This window comes from Megalops cyprinoides, chromosome 5 (genome assembly GCF_013368585.1).
Source record: "Megalops cyprinoides isolate fMegCyp1 chromosome 5, fMegCyp1.pri, whole genome shotgun sequence".
In the NCBI taxonomy this organism is placed as follows: Eukaryota; Metazoa; Chordata; class Actinopteri; order Elopiformes; family Megalopidae; genus Megalops; species Megalops cyprinoides.
The window spans coordinates 6705015-6722958 of NC_050587.1; the positions used below are offsets into that span (position 1 = coordinate 6705015).

Sequence of the window (17944 nt, forward strand, 5' to 3'; positions counted from 1 at the left end):
AATGAATTATCACAGAGGGTTCAAGTCCTGGATAGAACTCAGCTTTTGTATGCTTAATAAAGCACTTCATTTACAATCGCTCCAGATAAAATTGGTCTCTGTCATATTTAACATCTTATAATCACTTAAATGATTCTAGCAGTGGTACCTGCTCCAGCTAAGACAGTTTTGCAAATATAAAAAATGCAATAAGTTGCATTGGATTTTAAGTTGATGGGTTCACCCTGCCAGTGTGGCAGTGGGCTGGGCATATGTGTTAGTTTTGGGTGTAGCAGTGTGGCAGTGGCCTGGGCATATGTGTTAGTCTTGAGTGTAGCAGTGTTGCAGTGGGCTGGGCTGGGCATTTCCAGGTAGGTTAGTAGGGGGTTGCCGAGGACTTCTGGGCTCAGCGCTCCAGCATGGCAGACGCCCCTGTTTCCTGCCCTGCTGAACCACATCCTCGGTCTGGGGCACGTCCTGTCATAGAGTAACCCATACTGAGAAACACCACTGGGGGTTGGGGCTAAAATGCTCTCTAATCTGTTTACTGTCATAGTGTGGAGTATTAATAAACTGGGAGCTGACAGTCAGCGGGAGGGGGGCACTCAATCTACAACGAAAGGATCAAACTCCTCTGACGTTTCATCAGCAACCGACACCACAGCTCATAAGCATCAGCCCTCCTGCCTCCGCAGACCAGCAGTCATGCTACCACAACCCACTTTCACCTGGCGTCCATCACAGGTCTTACCCAGTGATGCGTGACATTCAGGCAGCGTTCACCCCAGAGAATGTTCATTCTAATCCCAGTTTTTCCTTTTGATGGCAAGTCTAATGAGGTTTTTAATCATGAGTGCCTGTTCATGAAAGTATCAGCTTGCTTGAGCATAGAAGAGAGGAGATTGCACTTTGGAGGCCAGAATTGCTTGCAGAGAAATCAGAGGCTTCATATTTTGACTGAAATCTTTATAAACCTGATGGATTTGGTGTCAGTCGTTGATCCAATCATTTTATCAATAAATAGGCTACCTGTTCAACGCAGCTTATTTTGTACATAAATCTAGTTATGGCACGTCCTGTAATATGGCTGCTCAGGTCCTGTCTGAAAGGTCCAGGTTCTGCAGCTCTCCAGGACAGTCTCTCTTGCAGACCCCCTCTGCTCTCCTGGTGCTCTCGTGGATGTGCTCTCTTGAACAAGCTCTCCAGGATGAGCCCTCCTGCTGCTCTCCTGTTGATCCCCAGGACAAGCTCTCCTGCTGCTCTCCAGAATGAGCTCTCCTCATGCTCTTGTGCTGCTCTCCAGGACGAGTTCTCCTCTTGCTCTCCTGCTGGTCTACTACTGCACTCCTGTTGATCGCTAGGACAAGCTCTCCTGCCTTCTTTGTTGGTTCAGTTAGAGCTCAGTCATCCGCTTTTTTGAAGAACCTGGGTATAGTGACAGTGAGAATCGTCTTTTTTGAGAGAGGAATATTATGGCAGTTTCTGTTGAGAAAGTAAAATTACACAGTAACCAAAATACTTGTAATTGTACTTTAGATGTTTTCTGTGGAGGCTTGATATTAAATGCATGTCAGCTGTGCTGTCCCACCATGGGATATCCCAGAATTGAGTGGTTTAGGGAGTTTGCACTTCAGGGAGACCAGGTTTCAGCTTCCTCCATTGGCACGCTGGTTGGTACCCTTTGAAATTTCCCCGTGTGCCGTCCATCACAACACATCTGTTTCCTGTTTTTTACCATGTCCAGCTGGTAAACGAGTCCTCGTGGCCTTCACCTAGGATCACGCTCACAATGTTGGGTGGCGATTTTCCATTATAACCATATCCTCTCAAATGGTCCTTGATAGTAATGAGTTCATTAAGAGGTCCCATAGAGAATAGGCTGTACTCAACTTGTGAGATATGGAATGTTATCAACATTTGTGAACAGGTGTTAAAACTGTGATCTTTGTACATGTGGAGCCTAAAGCATTGTATCACTTCAGCATTATCTATGCTTAGATGTCTGCTTGTTGCATAATTCCTGCATAGACGTTTTGCCCCATGGAGTGATGGAGTGGAGTGAGAGTGGAGTGTTGCATTCTGAAGGGCACATGTGTGTCAATCTTTAATGAGGACCAAAGTCCATTAGTGTTGGTGACTGTGACATGTGAGTTTGAATCATCACTCCCCATAACATAAATTCAAGATAGTCCATACATGTTAGGTACAATACAGTGCTCTGAAAACATTGATAAACTTCAGCATGAGTTTGGCAGTATTGCAAATTTGTTTTGTGTGATGTGATACCTCTTTTAAATAACATATGAAGCAAAGATTGCTTATGAATTGTATTGTGTAAAAATGTAACTCCAGACAGAAGCAAAAGTCTTTTCAAATTTTTGTTGGTGTTGAAGGTAATAGTTTAAAATGCATGCAAGTGTTAAATTCAGCATATATTTTAAGTAAATATATACCTGCTTTTGTGCTGTGACCCATGTAAGATTCTGTGTTTTCACAGTGGAAGTGAAAGAATTCTGGCCTCATTGTTGGATTATTTAGGGGAGAAGGAAATACAGTTTGCGATTCTTAAGGTTTTTTTTCATGAGCGATATGAAGCATGTGTATTTCTGAAGTGTCTATGGAACCTTTGTGTGCCATTTCAAATGCTCCTGTACCAGATTGCCAATGTGATTCGCTCTTATCTGGTGGCATGGAAGCACAGTCACAAACAGGGATTTCCTTCTCTCTTGCAAATATTTCCCTCCCTTAGAACCTGAACGTTCATCCACTCAAGTGCATGCAAGTCATTCAGTCTTCTTTGTCTTTCTTCTGTTCTGAGCTGCTGTCCCTTTGTTTCGTAAGGGCTTTGCATCAAACTTTGACACACTGGCACTTGTTAGCAATGTCACATTTAAAATTAAGTTTTCAGTTTGCACTTGAATTTGTCGTATTGGTTATATCTTTATTGTCAGTTTCAGATTTTCAAATATTGTTTTTGACTAACTTTGATACCACTAAAAGTGCTGTCAGCCTTGTAAGAAAATTAAATGAATCAGTTTGTTTTGTTGTACCTGACTGGTTTCAACTGGGCATTCAAGCTCAGTGTGTAAATACATTTGGCCCATAGTCTATCAAGAAACATTCAGTACCCGCACAGTACAAATGTATTGACTAAAAATAACTTAGTATGTAGGCTTAATTTTTTTTATTTAAAAAAAATCAGATCTGTATATGTGTTTATGCTGACTAACTGTTAAAATTCAAATTAGGAGTGCATGATTGCATGTTTATGTGTATCAGGGAGGTCACTGTCTGAGACTCTGCTCTCCCCAGGGTCCCCAGTGGTTTCCTTCACCTCATCCATCTGTGGTGGTGGGGTGGACATGTAGAAAGTGACTGGCACTAGATACAATGATTACACTGATACAATGGAGTTGTGTGGATGATGGTGTTATGCATTCATCCTTTTACATAAGCCAAACAGGGTCCTGCCACTAGGTTCTTAGCTCTTGGGCACCTGTGATTGTAGCTTTAACAATGACAAAGAAACTGTGTGATTGGTATTAGTTCTGTCAGTGCTGATTCTAATCATATAACAGGTCTCTGCCACCCGATACATCACTACAGACATGCTGTGTGTAATTGTCATGGAGATTTTACATTTCTTTTTTGAGATATTGCAAGGAGACAAAAACGAGTCTTCTGCTACCATCTAGTGTTAGTCAGATGAAGTGACCGCTGCCATGTTTTATACCAGTGTTCACAGAATCACCTAAATTGATCACTGAATCGCCGGAATTTGCCATGAGAAATTAAGTGTGCAGCAAGGTTTGAATTGCAACCTGATGTGTCATTTCCAGAATGTGTTTTTCACAAGTGTTGCTCTATGAAAGCAGTGTGGTGCTAGTTTTCATTATAACTTTCATTTGATTGTAATATGTAAGATTAACAGAAAGTAATATGCATGTTCTGTGCTTGATCACTCTATTGATATTCACTAAAACACAGCTTTTATCCTATGACATATGAGGTTAAAATAGTGTTTGTTGAATTGCTAGTTTTACATTAGTCACTGCAAGAACCTTCTGTCCGTGTGCAGGAGCATTGAAACAAGATGAGGAGGTTCTTCTGATACAGTCAGGGACTACGCACCACCATGGATTGGAGGCTCATTGGAGAATAGGTGCTACTCCATTGACGTCAGTTGAGTTGGGCCAGAGGGTGCCGAAATGAGGAAATCCTGGCCAGCCGACTCACCCCTATCCTTGGTTGAGCAAAGCCAATGAGTTCTGGTGCGGGGCTTGGGCTTCCAGTCATTGATGGTAAATGACATGGCAGGTTTTGGCCCCAGGCTCAGCCTGCGCTCAAGGCAAGTGCTTCACAGACTGAGCCAAACGGGGGCTAATTTTTTTTTACAATAAAAGTCACAGCTCTCAGTCAAACTCCTAGCTGTAGGTCTCAAGTGCATCTCATTGACTCAGTCACTCAGGAGTCCCAAAAAACACATATAAGTGAATGAGTGTTTCCGTTACTTGAATGCTCAGTGAATGGTGACAGGGGCCTGTACAAAAGAAAAACCAGATGAAGTGGTTGAATACAGGATGTAGAGTTGTTGAGGGTTAATTAAATCATGCAGAAATATGTACTGTTAGTCAACAAGATGTTGGTGCATCAGCTGATGGTGTACCCGCACTGTAAACAAAAAAAGACACCTATTACAAACACCTATTACACCTATTACAAATGACACCTATTACAGGCCAGTGCAAAGCATGAAGATTAGTTGTCACATTTGCATATTGAAGTCCTTGTTTCTGATTGATGCGTTTCTACAATTGTATAGTCTGCATTTTTAGACATGACCAAGGATTGATTATTTTAATTTTTGTGAAACAAAGACAAGTTGTAAGATGAAGTTTTCTAAGGACAACTGCATACAACTCAACATCTGAAATATTTACTAGTGTCCCAATAAGCCCCATCTGCAAATGATCCATTAATTTCCCCTTATTTATGCCATAAAATCTCTTCTTCCTTTTCAACTGGGAATGCAGCCCTATAAAATCCTTATGATATTTGAACACACCTGTTTACCATCTCATACCAAATGTTCATTGGCTGATTTAGTGAAGAATGTTTTGTTGCTGGATTATTGATAAACTTTTGCCAAAGAGTTGACAGTTGCCTCCTCTGTTTGAGTGTGTAAATGTTTCTTACCCGTAACTAGTTTCTTATTGAACCTCTTTGTAGCATTCATGCCACATCTTAAGTTTTTGTCTCATCTTTGGTTTGACATTTTCATTTCTGTGCTATACTGTGGATGTCTGGATCATTTCCCTCACCACTCAATTTCTCAACATGGTTACTTCAGCTGGTTTACCAACTGTAATTTTCCATTAGATATTTGGTCTCACAGCCAAATGTTCAAGATTAGGACTGAGGGCTTACTAGAATTGGCTCAAAGTTGATAATAGCTGACCTTTACAGTGTAAGCTAAGACCACAACAAATAACCAGCACAATGGAAAACTAGTTAAATGTGAATCTTAGCCACCCATTGTGTTTTATTCAAGTAACCAACAGGTGGCAGTGCCTCTCCATACATTAGATGTCTAGGCTCATGTTTGCTCCTTCTGTTCTGTCACCGCTGCTTCCTGTTTTCAAAGGACATTTCATGTTTTCTTGTTAAGTTGAAACACTTAATATAGTACTCTCATTAAAAAGGTATTGTGTTTTATGGTGTGAGGTACGCCATGTAACTGTTATTAGTAGATGTTCCACACTACTTAGAAAAAAGCTCATGCGCGTACCAGTATTAGCCAATCAGCAGCTGATGTGAGTTGGCGACTGTTTGCTATTGACATATGTGTTCTGCCAGCCTCAGTGATTCACACTAGCACTTAACTGAAAAGGTTGAAGAACTTAACTGAAGATAGTTGGGCTTGGCCTCAGGGGCCTCAGTGTGTTTCAAATATGCCTTTACATAAGTTTTTAGATGTTGCTATCTCTGAAAGAATTGTGGGAGGAAAAAATGACAAACACAAGGGATGAAATGGAATGCACTGCTCTGAAGACAGCCATTTTACATGGAGGGCCAGTATTTCCCTTATGCAGTGACAGGGGCTTCAGTCTTCAGAGGGCAGGCATAGTTGAGCCATGGCTAATGCAGAGGAGACTGCAAATGGGGGCAGACATGGCTGTGGAAAGGCCTGCAAAGTCCTGCAGGGAAGGAAGACTTTCTCCCACGGGCACTGTCTGGGCTTCCTCGCTCACACAACATACACATGGAAGCTTCTTCATTAGTAACCACACATGCTCACTGCTTTTCAAGCTCACAAGTGTTGGAGTGCTGACCGATGTAGTGTAGTGAAGGCTGGTGAAATGGGGTGGAGGGTGAGTTCTTGGGCCATCATTACTGTTAACTGAAACAATGTTGGAATTCTTTGTCATGCATTTTTGCCTAATTGACTGTTTGGTGCAGAGTGGTGATGGGCCCCACCCCCTCACCCACATGGCGCTCTCTGATGGGGCTGGACTTGGGCGCCTTTCAGCTGCACCCAGCAAGAACTCCGGAGCCTCTTTGATGCAAAAGCAACTGAGGGATGGAGGCCACAATAGTCTCCATTATTGACCAACCCTCAAAGAGCCCTCCTTTTTATTTTAGACAGGAACTGGACTCAGTGTGGAGGAAATGTAAAAGAAAATATGCTAAATATTTCAGAGTACAGTGTCAGAGGGGAAGTTGTGTCGGGTGACATTGTAGGGAAAAGAACAAGGTCCGGAACCCTCAGACACATGAAGGGTTATGGGCATTTGCATAGTTAATTGTTAATGGCAGTACAGTTGAAATGCCACCCCTTTGGAAGAAATGCTGTAAACAAAAACGGCGCTCTCTTGTGAAGATTAAAATGCAATCTGTTAATTTGCAGTCTTACATCTACCCACGGTCAACATTGTAATTATACTTAAATGATACCTAAGGTGGTTTTATGTGAAAATTAAACCCATGGAAAATTTTGGTGGTGCAAGCAATGTCTGTTTCACCTCAGAGTCTGCATGTTTCTTCCAACAGAGACAGGCAAGCATAGTTCCTTGCTCAGTTTATATTACTCATTGTTTGTGGTCATCTAAGAGTTTGGATAAAGAATAAAATCTCAAACAATAGAAAGTTTCTGAAACAGTCTTCCATCAAAGCTGGAATGAATATAATGATACTCAAAATGAAAACACTGAACCACCCACCCCCAGAAATGAAACCCTAGTTCTCAATGACAGGTATCTGAATCAGAAGAAAACTTAAGACACCTTAAAATTAATAGTGAAGATTGCATGAGGTGGAGTTTTGAATTGCTATGTCTAATTGTGATGTCAAAGGGCCTGATGATGTTTGTTTCTATTGAAACTTCCATGAGGCTGAGTGGCTGCAGGGTGTCTGTGAAACATGACCGTTTCTAAGGAGTGTCAGGGTGAGAACTGGGCCGGAACCCTTTCCATTGTGCTAATCCCTCAGATCAGAACACCTGTACGGGCTGCACACCACAGAGGAATGCTATTGTGCGTGAACACAGTTGTATGGAGCAGGCACTCCCCAGCTTATTGTTATTAGCAGCTAATACACACACACACACACACACTGCCAGATGTGTGATTGAATGTATGCTTGCTGTTTATGAAGTAAATGGGTTTATTCTGCACTACTGGAATCCCAGGACTGTGTCAGTGACGCTTAGGGCTGCAGTTGTTCAGTGAATACTGGCTGTGAACATTGATTGAAAGGGTGTAGCTATCATATTTGCACAAAGTCTGAAAAAACAATAAATGAACTGTAGTGTGCTGTGTCAAGTTGAAACAAACACAAACCAAAGATGGATATGATTTTTAGAGGGCAGTTTAGAGGAGGCTGATTTCCCATGCTTGCTTGTAGTCTTCTTCAGCTGCTGTATTTTGGTCCTTCCAGACAGCATTCTCTCAGCCTGTGGGCAGCTGCTAAGCTATGAGAACAGGAAGAACTGGACACCCCAGAAATGTGCACTGTCTCCTACTGTGGGGACACCATGTTGCAGTCCACTGAAAATGCATGGATACTGTCTGCCTCCTCACTGGAAACATTTGGGCTGCAGAGCCTCATCATTTACCTGCATGTGCATGAACACTTACTACTTCTTCACTTGGCCTAGTCCCGCAGCAGTGTTGCTGATCCAGTATCAGGTTCTCTGACATACAGTACCTCCTCTAATTTGTCAGAAACCTACTGGATGACTTATTTGGCGGGAGGGCAGGAATACCAGTGTTGAATGATGAGGGCACTGAATGACAAAGTGAATGACATGGATGATACTAGAAACAATATCAGAGCTGCTCACAGTTTCTACTTGTGAAAATAGACTTCAGTGGATTTTCTATGTATAATCCTTTGGTCATTTTTCCAGAATAAAGGTCTCTGAATGAGGTTGTGGTCTTATCGGCTAGTCTCCAAGTAGCAGACAGTCATTTTTCTTGTAGTTGCGAACAGTGGGATCTGTATGCTTGTATGTGAAAATTGATCTGTATATTCTGGCAAATGGGGGAAATTGTTATTTATTTTTTTATTTTATTATTTATTTAATTAACCATTTTTGTCTCTTTTTTTAAAAATTTTTTAAAATTTGTGGTTCAGCTTTATGGGCAGTTCAGCAAGTTCAGATGTGACCACCAACGCTTTGTTTTTGTGTTGCAGTTGAATCTCAAAGTGGAGGTTTATTTATGATCCCTGTGGCTGAAATACAATAGACAGATGAAATCCAGACTGTAATGCGATTAGGCTCCCATTTCTTGACTTTGAGAGAATGCAGATTAGAGGACTTTCCATTTGGAGTCACTCCAGATTCAAAACAAATATTTTCAATGTTTCACAGTTGTTAAAGTGAATCTAAGCTGGGTATGATTTGAGCTCTGTTATTATCACATTCAGGCAAGCCAGGTACTGTATGTTAGGTGTAAAATGTCATTCATGTTGCTGCTGTATTATCTCAGAAGGTCATTTCCTAGTACCTGCGCTTACACAACCAGTGTTTCCCACTGCAGTTGTCCCCTTACCCTTTGTGTTCACTTTTTCTGTCTTTGTTTTTTTGTATTTCTGTTTCATATACAGGGGTAAGTCCAGTCATAAAGAATAGTGTTGAAATCCCATTCTAAATTGGGATTTCAGATGTTTACTTCAAATGATATCTTTTGTTCTACTGGAAACTTTTCTGTTTGTATACAAGTATTTGCATGGTCAAGAAATGTAATTGGTTGTACAAGCACATCTTTCCGTTGTATTTGATACTGTCTTGTGAATTCAGGTTTTTTTTTTTTGGTCTGATAATGGCAAAGTTTATGAATGATAGGCAAGTGAGTAAACACTGCAAATTTTAAGGTGGGACTGATTCCTTACATTCTGGCACTTTGTGGCTGAATGTCTGTCTTCATAATTCCCAAAAGTTAGGACTGTAGTCATGCTTGGGAAAAAGAGGTTTTCCTCTTCCTTGGTGTGAATGGCACTCACCTACTCTTATTAATGTGTTTAACATCCTTTCACTTCCAAGTCTTAAAAGATTAAAGGCATGAGGAGATTTGTAAAACAAAAAAAAAAATCCTAGCCCTTTGAGGGCTTCAAATTAGTGTATCCCTCTGTATTATTGGCTAGTTGTTCATCACAAAGTTCCACAAACTATTTTTCCCCCACACTTGACTTAATACATTGTATGCATATTACAGCAGTTGTTAGTAAAATGAATGCACTTGGTAACCTGTTTGCTTGGTGTAACACAAGGAATCCTGACCATTAACAAATCAAAGGTCTCAACTCCTGCAGTTTGCTTGGATCGATTTGCATAAAAAGAGTTTGAAGGAATGAAATGCATTCCGCCATGTCAACCTGATTCGTGGTTGCGGCGCAAAATTTAAAAACTGATTTATTTTTGAGTCAGTCCCCATCTTTTTGTAACAATGGGGCAGTAAATGGTTGTCAGAGCGTGGCCTTTGCGTTTGATGGAAATGTGTTTATCTTAGAAACTTTCCCACACTTGGTGGGGGTAGAGGGGCCCAGAGATTTGTTTTTATTAAAAATTAGAGCCATCTCTGATAAATAGATGCTGCATAAAAATGTATGATAGCTGATGTAGGGGTCTGAGCCCCCCATGTCTCTGAGCTGGGGCTCTTCCCCCTCAGCCCTCACATTTGTATGTCAGGGGGCTTCAAAAGGGGGCCCCTCCGGCTTTGATCCTCTATCTCAGTGCGGAAAACATCTTTTCGCCTATATTGTGTTGGAAAACTAAAGGTTTCGCCGCGTTATGCTAATACATTCAGGCTAATCACCCTTCCCAATTACAAGATTTATATTCCTAAATGCTTCACAAATGCATGGCCCCCTCCCCCCCTTTCCCTCCCAATGGGTAGTAATGGTTAAGAGGATGCCCTCCTTGTGTACCAATGCAGTGAGCTGCCTTCTCCAATGGCAGATTAAAGAAGGGAAGGCGTGAAAACATTCCTGTGGGCGAGCTCTCTCCTGGCGTGCTTCCTGCCTGCTCTCTCCCTTTAATGACTACATTTTTAATAATCGTCATGAAATTCAAATTGGTTCCGGCAGAGACCTCAGACAGATAGATGTTTACTCTTTGTTTGAGGATGCTTTAGCTACACAGGCCCCACTTACCCCCCCAGTGTACTCTTGTGAGACAGTACCGCCTTCAGGACCTGCTGTTGGGATCATACGTCTTCTCTTTCTGTGTCTCTTTGCTCCATTTTGTTTTCCAGTTTTGCACACATTCCAGCCTAAAAGTCAAGAGGAACTTCCAGAAAGGCTTTGCTCTTGTTTTATTCTTACCCCTGTCACGAGGTAAAGTGTTGTGTTTTAGATTCCAGTAGTGGGCATCATGATAGCTAATGTGTCAGTGTTGTGTAACAGGCTAGTGTTTACCAGCCTTGTGAGGCACGAGGGATTAATAGTCCTGAAACAGTGCAGCGGACTGGATATTTTGGTGTGCAGGAAGCATTTGTAAAGACTGGGGAAGAGTGGGTGTAGCCGGGCCCCTCGGCCCCTGTTCTTGAACAGTGTCCTTATCAGTGACGCAGAGACTATTTGGATCCGTCCCCGACTCTCCTTGCATGAACCCGCTCTGGAGAGCAGGGCCTCACTTCAGGACCTGTTCTGCCTGTTCATAGTGGGTGCATTGGGCCCAGTCTACTTTTCCTGTACGCTTGTCTGTGAGCTGGAGCTGGCTCCGATCTGACGCTGGCATCTGAGCTTTTGCCTTATGTTTCACGCTATGCTGTGTGCTTCATTAAGCGGCTTCCTTTGAATTTCTTGAAAACATTTTGTAAGACCGTGTGCGAATGGAGGGGGTAGGCACACACACTCCACAATGGCGATGGAAATCGCCCACTTTGATCCGTGTGTGAACTGTGCCGGTTGCCTCTTATTGCCATATCCAGATGGTGTTACTGGGAACAAACAGTCCCGCTGTAGGATTTCTCAATAGACTGTCTAGACTGGCCTCGGACCAGACAGATACAGCCTCCCATCAAATTAGCGTTTGTCAGATTTATGGTAATGGTTCACAACAGCCTTCCTGTCAGTGACAACAAGATTTACTGCCCCGCCCCCCTCTAACACCCAGATCACCTCCCCGCATGCTGCCCTGTTCCTGCTCCTGGATCCAGCAGGGGCAAATTCCCCTGCTCAAAAAAGGGGAAAGACAAACCCTGAGTTTCACAGGACAGGAAGGGACCCATTGCTCTGTGGTGAGGTTTTTGGTGGAGGAAAGCATGTTGAGGAGTACAGTGGGGACTGCTACCCCATTGTCTGGGTCAGCTTCCATTTGGGTTAATGGCAGTGGGGGGAAAGCCTGTGTATGCCGATTAGTGGGGCTCTTTCATGTGGACATACGGAGGTAACCCGATCCAGCCCACCGCTCCGTGGGATTCACCTTTTGACAGACATCCCGTCCATTCTCAGTCCAAATGTTTTTCCAAGGCTGCTCCCTGTCTTTGATCTCACCTCTCCGGGACGGAGGGTCAGAGTGACCATGTTAGGCAGGAGGCTGGATGCTGCTTACTGTGCAGCGAAAGAGAGCGGAGGGAGTGGGTATTAAATAACAGAACTGTCTGGGCCTACCCCACGCTCAATCGTCCGTTAGTCCCGCTCATAAAGCAGAACGTGCTGCTTCTGCCACCGCCCGCCCTGTCCCCCGCCCAGTCCAGAAACCTGAACATGAGACGCGTCTGTTTTTCTGTTTGTTTGCTTTGGGCTTGTTTCATGCAGTCCTGGAGCTGTGGGGTGTGGGGAGAGCCCCACTGTCTCAGTACAGTGTGGACGGTTGTCTGCTGTCTCTGCATTAGGGGAAGAAAGGGGGGGGAAAAGCTGGCATCTTCCAACTCCTTCTTTGTATCTATGAGATAGAAACTAGAGGCATAGCAACTCTCCATCTTCAGCTGTGCTCATCTCACTTTTCTTTAAGGTGGTAATGGCTGTCCTGTGTACTGATGTTGGGGTGTGGTGGAATCAAAGTGTCTCCAGCAGCCACTTTGCCATGCAGTTTTCCCAGTGGGCTCAGCTGTCAGTTAGTTTATCGTATGATTGGCCTTATCAGTCGGGCAGCTACTGTGTTAACATATTTGCTGAGCTGAAGCTAGAGATGTGTTGGGAAATGCCATTGCTTGCTTACGGCTATGCTTTGTTCACATGGACTGACAGATAGCTAGGTGGTGCTGTGGCCTCACCCATCAGTCTGCTGCTTTGCTGCGTCTGTGTGCAGGCAGCATGCTGTCACTCAGGAACCAGACTACCCCAGAGAAAGCAGAGGGGCGTGGTCTTTAGTCTGTGAAAGCAGAGCAAGCTTTACTATCCTTCGTGTGTGTGTGTGTAAAATACATGCTTTATAGCTGGTAAATACATTACATTAAAACATCCCTTCAAAACCAGTAGCTTATTTTAGTGGAATTGGATGAATTATATTATACTGGATAAAAATGAGGGGAGCTAATTATATAACAGAGACATTATACTAGGTAAAAAGTACAATTTTCAGTCATACCTGAGTTGTTCAGTGTGTGGAATTGTAGCTTAACCTGCGTCATTTAATTTTTTAAGGGTGCGGGAAAGATACTGTTTAATCACACAGTGGCATTAGTTATTATACACTCTTATGTGTGATGTCAAATCTGTTTTGTGAAGTTTATCATCTATTTAAGCTGTCAAGCAACATGAGCTGTAGCAACAGGCACACAGCTCACACCCTCATTGTGGTTTCTTTTTCTCAGAGAAGCAAGAGTAAATGTTTATAGGTATAATTATGAAATGCATGAAAACATAAACAGGATGGGGGCTAACATATGTGTTCTCTGTGGATTGATTACGCCTCAAGAAGGAAGTCATCTGGTTGGCGCGGTGACAGCACAGCCCGGAGGCTGTTAGCCATCGCCTTTCTCCTTTCAGTGCTGTGCCGTGTCTGCCTCCTGCAAAATACCCTGCCTCCTGTACTGTACCCCACCTACCTACTGTGCCATACCCTGCCACCTGTACTGTACCCCACCTACCTACTGTGCAATACCCTGCCTCCTGTACTGTACCCCACCTACCTACTGTGCAATACCCTGCCTCCTGTACTGTACCCCACCTACCTACTGTGCCATACCCTGCCACCTGTACTGTACCCCACCCACCTACTGTGCAATACCCTGCCTCCTGTACTGTACCCCACCTACCTACTGTGCAATACCCTGCCTCCTGTACTGTACCCCACCTACCTACTGTGCCATACCCTGCCACCTGTACTGTACCCCACCTTCCTACTGTGCCATACCCTGCCTCCTGTACTGTACCCCACCTACCTACTGTGCCATACCCTGCCACCTGTACTGTACCCCACCTACCTACTGTGCCATACCCTGCCACCTGTACTGTACCCCACCTTCCTACTGTGCCATACCCTGCCTCCTGTACTGTACCCCACCTACCTACTGTGCCATACCCTGCCACCTGTACTGTACCCCACCTACCTACTGTGCCATACCCTGCCACCTGTACTGTACCCCACCTGCCTACTGTGCAATACCCTGCCACCTGTACTGTACCCCACCTACCTACTGTGCCATACCCTGCCACCTGTACTGTACCCCACCCACCTACTGTGCAATACCCTGCCTCCTGTACTGTACCCCACCTGCCTACTGTGCCATACCCTGCCTCCTGTACTGTACCCCACCTGCCTACTGTGCAATACCCTGCTTCCTTTACTGTATTCCACCTGCCTACTGTGTCATACCCTGCTTCCTGTGCTGTACCCCACCTACCTACTGTGCCATACCCTGCCACCTGTACTGTACCCCACCTACCTACTGTGCCATACCCTGCCACCTGTACTGTACCCCACCTGCTTACTGTGCCATACCCTGCCACCTGTACTGTACCCCGCCTGCTTACTGTGCCATACCCTGCCACCTGTACTGTACCCCACCTGCCTACTGTGCCATGCTCTGCCTCCTGTACCGTAACCCACCTACTGTACCATACCTTTACCCCACCTGCCTACTGTACCATACCTGTATCTGGCCTATTGTCCTGTACCCCCACTGAACAGAACCACTGCAAAGCTGCGGTAAATGAGCAGAAAAGATGAATGAACATGAAGGATTCCTCCTACCACCATCCCCACGATAGCAGCAGTGAAGACAAGTCCGTGTTATGTCTCTCACCGGTGTGTATTACATACATATCAGTGGCACTCCCCCTCCAGCTGGATTCCCATATAAAGAACTGTCATTTCAAAGGTCATGATTGAGCTCTCAGACAAGTGCTGGCTGCAGGAAACTGCTGGGTGTCTGGTTGATCTGGGAGAGAGCATCAGGCTCAGCTTGTCCTGTTCCATTAGCATGGTGTCAGACCAGGGGGTGCATTCCACTCTGCACCCCAACTCTGATAACCCAACTGAGGGTGCTGAAGAGCACCAGTAACGCTTTTTATCAACTCCATAAGTTAGGCAATAGACCAAGGAAATGAGTGTTTTCTGATATTTCTTTGTATCAGGTGAAAGCAATCAGAAGAACAATATGGTTTGGTGTCTGTGTGCAACAGCCCTGAACCAACCAAATCAGGCCTTTATTCTTTTCATTATTGCACGCTTCCACACCACCTGATTTTATGCCCAGACTTGCCAAAGCAAAAGAGACTTTGTTATTGTGGTTTGTGTAACTGTTTGTTGGACCTGCTGTGCTGAAACATATGTTATTGCGAAGGATGAATCTGACAGAGTGTTTTTGATTAGGCAGCTAGCAGGTCCGCTCTCCATGGCCATGCACTGTCAGCACCCACACTTCAGTCTGTACACATCTGTGTTGCAGCATCAGACTGTTAGAAGCCATATTGGATGAATTAGCCAGCCATTTAATGACAACAATGTTTGGTATTTGTGCCTGTGCCACAGCAGCAATACTAATGCTAGACATGCTCTCCTAAAGGAGTAATTAATTGATCATGTATTTGTCACTATAAAATGTATCCATTTTTAAGAATTGGGATGGAGTTGAGTGCCACTAAAGCACTGCTCTACTTCATTTCCGGTAATCAAGCTGTGCATATGCCCAGTGGAACTTTTGTGTGTGCTTATTAGTTTACTTAGCAGCCTCATGAAGAAATAAAGTAGTAATTTACATTCCAGTTGAAAAATCTTAATCCCAGTGAAAAATAATGGCTTTTGTGTCTCTGCAGTATTGAAGGCAGGAACAAAGCATGAACTTTGGGCGTGTGGTGTTTCCCTTCTCACTCCCACATTATTTATTGGCTCTAAAAACACATGCTGGTGTTTAAAATAGATCTAATAATTGATGCATGCCTCACATTACTGAGCATTGAGTGAGTATGGCACATCTAAAGGGCCAAATTTAATGCTGTCTTCTCTGTTGTAAAACCTTGCTCCAAGAATCAGAATGTTGCCTTAAAAGTTGGAACTGTGCCATGATATTTGTCATTGAGGATTACAATACCCATTGATAATGACTATATAGACTGATAAAATCCTGGTGTGTCCAGTTTCTTTTGCATGTTTGATTTTGAGGGGATTTTCCTCCCACCCTAAAGACCTGTTTGGGGAGTAAGTGGGAGAAGTGGATGGGGTATTTAGTTATTTGTGCTGCGCTGTAGTGTCTGATGTAGGTTACACTTGCGTGGAGATTTAATCTTGTGCTATTGCAGAGTGGATTTGGCCCAGCTGTGCAGAAAGCCTGCTGCGGCCGCTTATAAAGCCAGGACTGGCCCACTGCCAGGCCCCTTAATTACATCAGATGTTTGATGTCTTGACATCTTTTTTAAATTGTGAAGTCGAAGAGCCTCCACGGGGGCTGTTTTTGTGCACCTTTTAGTGTAACATTTCATCTAGAATGCAGCATGGCAATGTCACTGGGAATATCAGTCTGGAATATTTATACTTTTGTATTCTTCATTTACATAAAACCCAGCTAATCAGCTTTTACAACTACCAAAACAACAGTGAGGTAATGTCTCTGGGCCTTTTACAGAAACACAATTAAAACACGTCCAATCTAATAAGAAGCAATCAATCAATTAAGAATCGAGTGCCCTCAACTCTTATGGAGAGGACTTGGCAAGATTTTTACCTGCAGCATATATCAAGGAAGAGGATCAGGATGACCATTGTTGCTATTTTTAAATTGTGCCTACAACTAAAAGAATTCACATGACCATGTCAAAAAGTTTCCCTGGATATATTACTATTCTTTAATGAGCTGATTGGCCTGTATTAATCCCTTGTCAAAAAACATAGAAACCATTCAGCATAGGCTTAATTTAGAAAATGAGAATATCCCTGTATAGCTATTGTTAAAGTCAAGACAATAAGAAAACCCTCTGACATCCTTGCCTTTGCCATAGACACCTATGGAAATGCACTTAAAGGGTTAAAAGGAGTGTGATGGGGGGTTGAACAGGTCTGAGGAACTGTCCGGGTAATGTCCTCTTCCTGAGTGACACAGATCCGTGACTGAGATTCTTGAAAGCATTGGGTTGAGCGCTTTGGCTCTGGAAATATTTCTTTTTCTCTTTGAGCCTTTTGACCAAGCGTCCTCGTAAATCACCTTGTCAGCCAGCCAAGGAGAGGTTGTCTGCTCTCAAAAGGGAGTCTGTGTACCCAGGGCCACAGGGTCAGTGGCCGGACGCTCCTTCAGCAACTGTTGTGAAATTTGCATCCCCTCTTCACTGTAAATGGGTTTTCATGGGAACTCTGGCACCTCCAGCTCAGGGACTCCTCTGAGCAACATACAACTGCTGACTGATAAAGAATCAGGTGACATGGGCTGTCCTCAGTGGGTGACAGACCAGGAGCAGGTGCTGTGGTGATCCTGTGAGACCTTTAGGGTTTCACTGTGGATCAGCAGGCAGAGGTGTGGGGTCATGAACTAAACATATGGGAAGTAATACAGAAATTAGCACTGTTCCTCAAGAAGTAAAGTACAATGCAGAAATTAGCACTGTTCTTCAGGAGGTATAATACAATGCATAAATTAGTACTGTTCTGCAGGAGACGTAAGACAATGCAGAAATTAGCACTGTTCTTCAGGAGGTATAATAAAATGCAGAAATTAGCACTGTTCTTCAGGAAGTACAATGCAGAATTGCTCATCAGTAAAGTACATTTCCACAAGAAGTGGGCAAAGTGACTGTTATACTGCTGTAGACAAACATTTAGTTTCATGATTTTGCTTTATTTTTGATAGGCTTGTTTTCAATGCTGTTCAATTTGGTGGCGTTGGCCCCTAGATCTTTGTGAATACATGCATCACTTCAGGCTCAGCTATCCAACCTCTGGATTCCATGGCAGTGGAATATCTTACTCAGCTTTACAGTTACCAGCTCAGACATAAAGCAGGTAAACAGCTTCACATAGAATCAAACCTACATACCCTTAAAGGGAAAAGCACATTCATAATTAATTCACATTCATAAATAATTATAG

At 43.5% G+C, this 17944-nt stretch overlaps 1 protein-coding gene across 1 annotated transcript in view; it reads left to right on the forward strand.

Moving 5' to 3' along the window:
* arl15b (ADP-ribosylation factor-like 15b) overlaps positions 1-17944 on the forward strand; it is a 110456-nt gene that overhangs the window by 22615 nt on the left and 69897 nt on the right. The window lies entirely within an intron of this gene.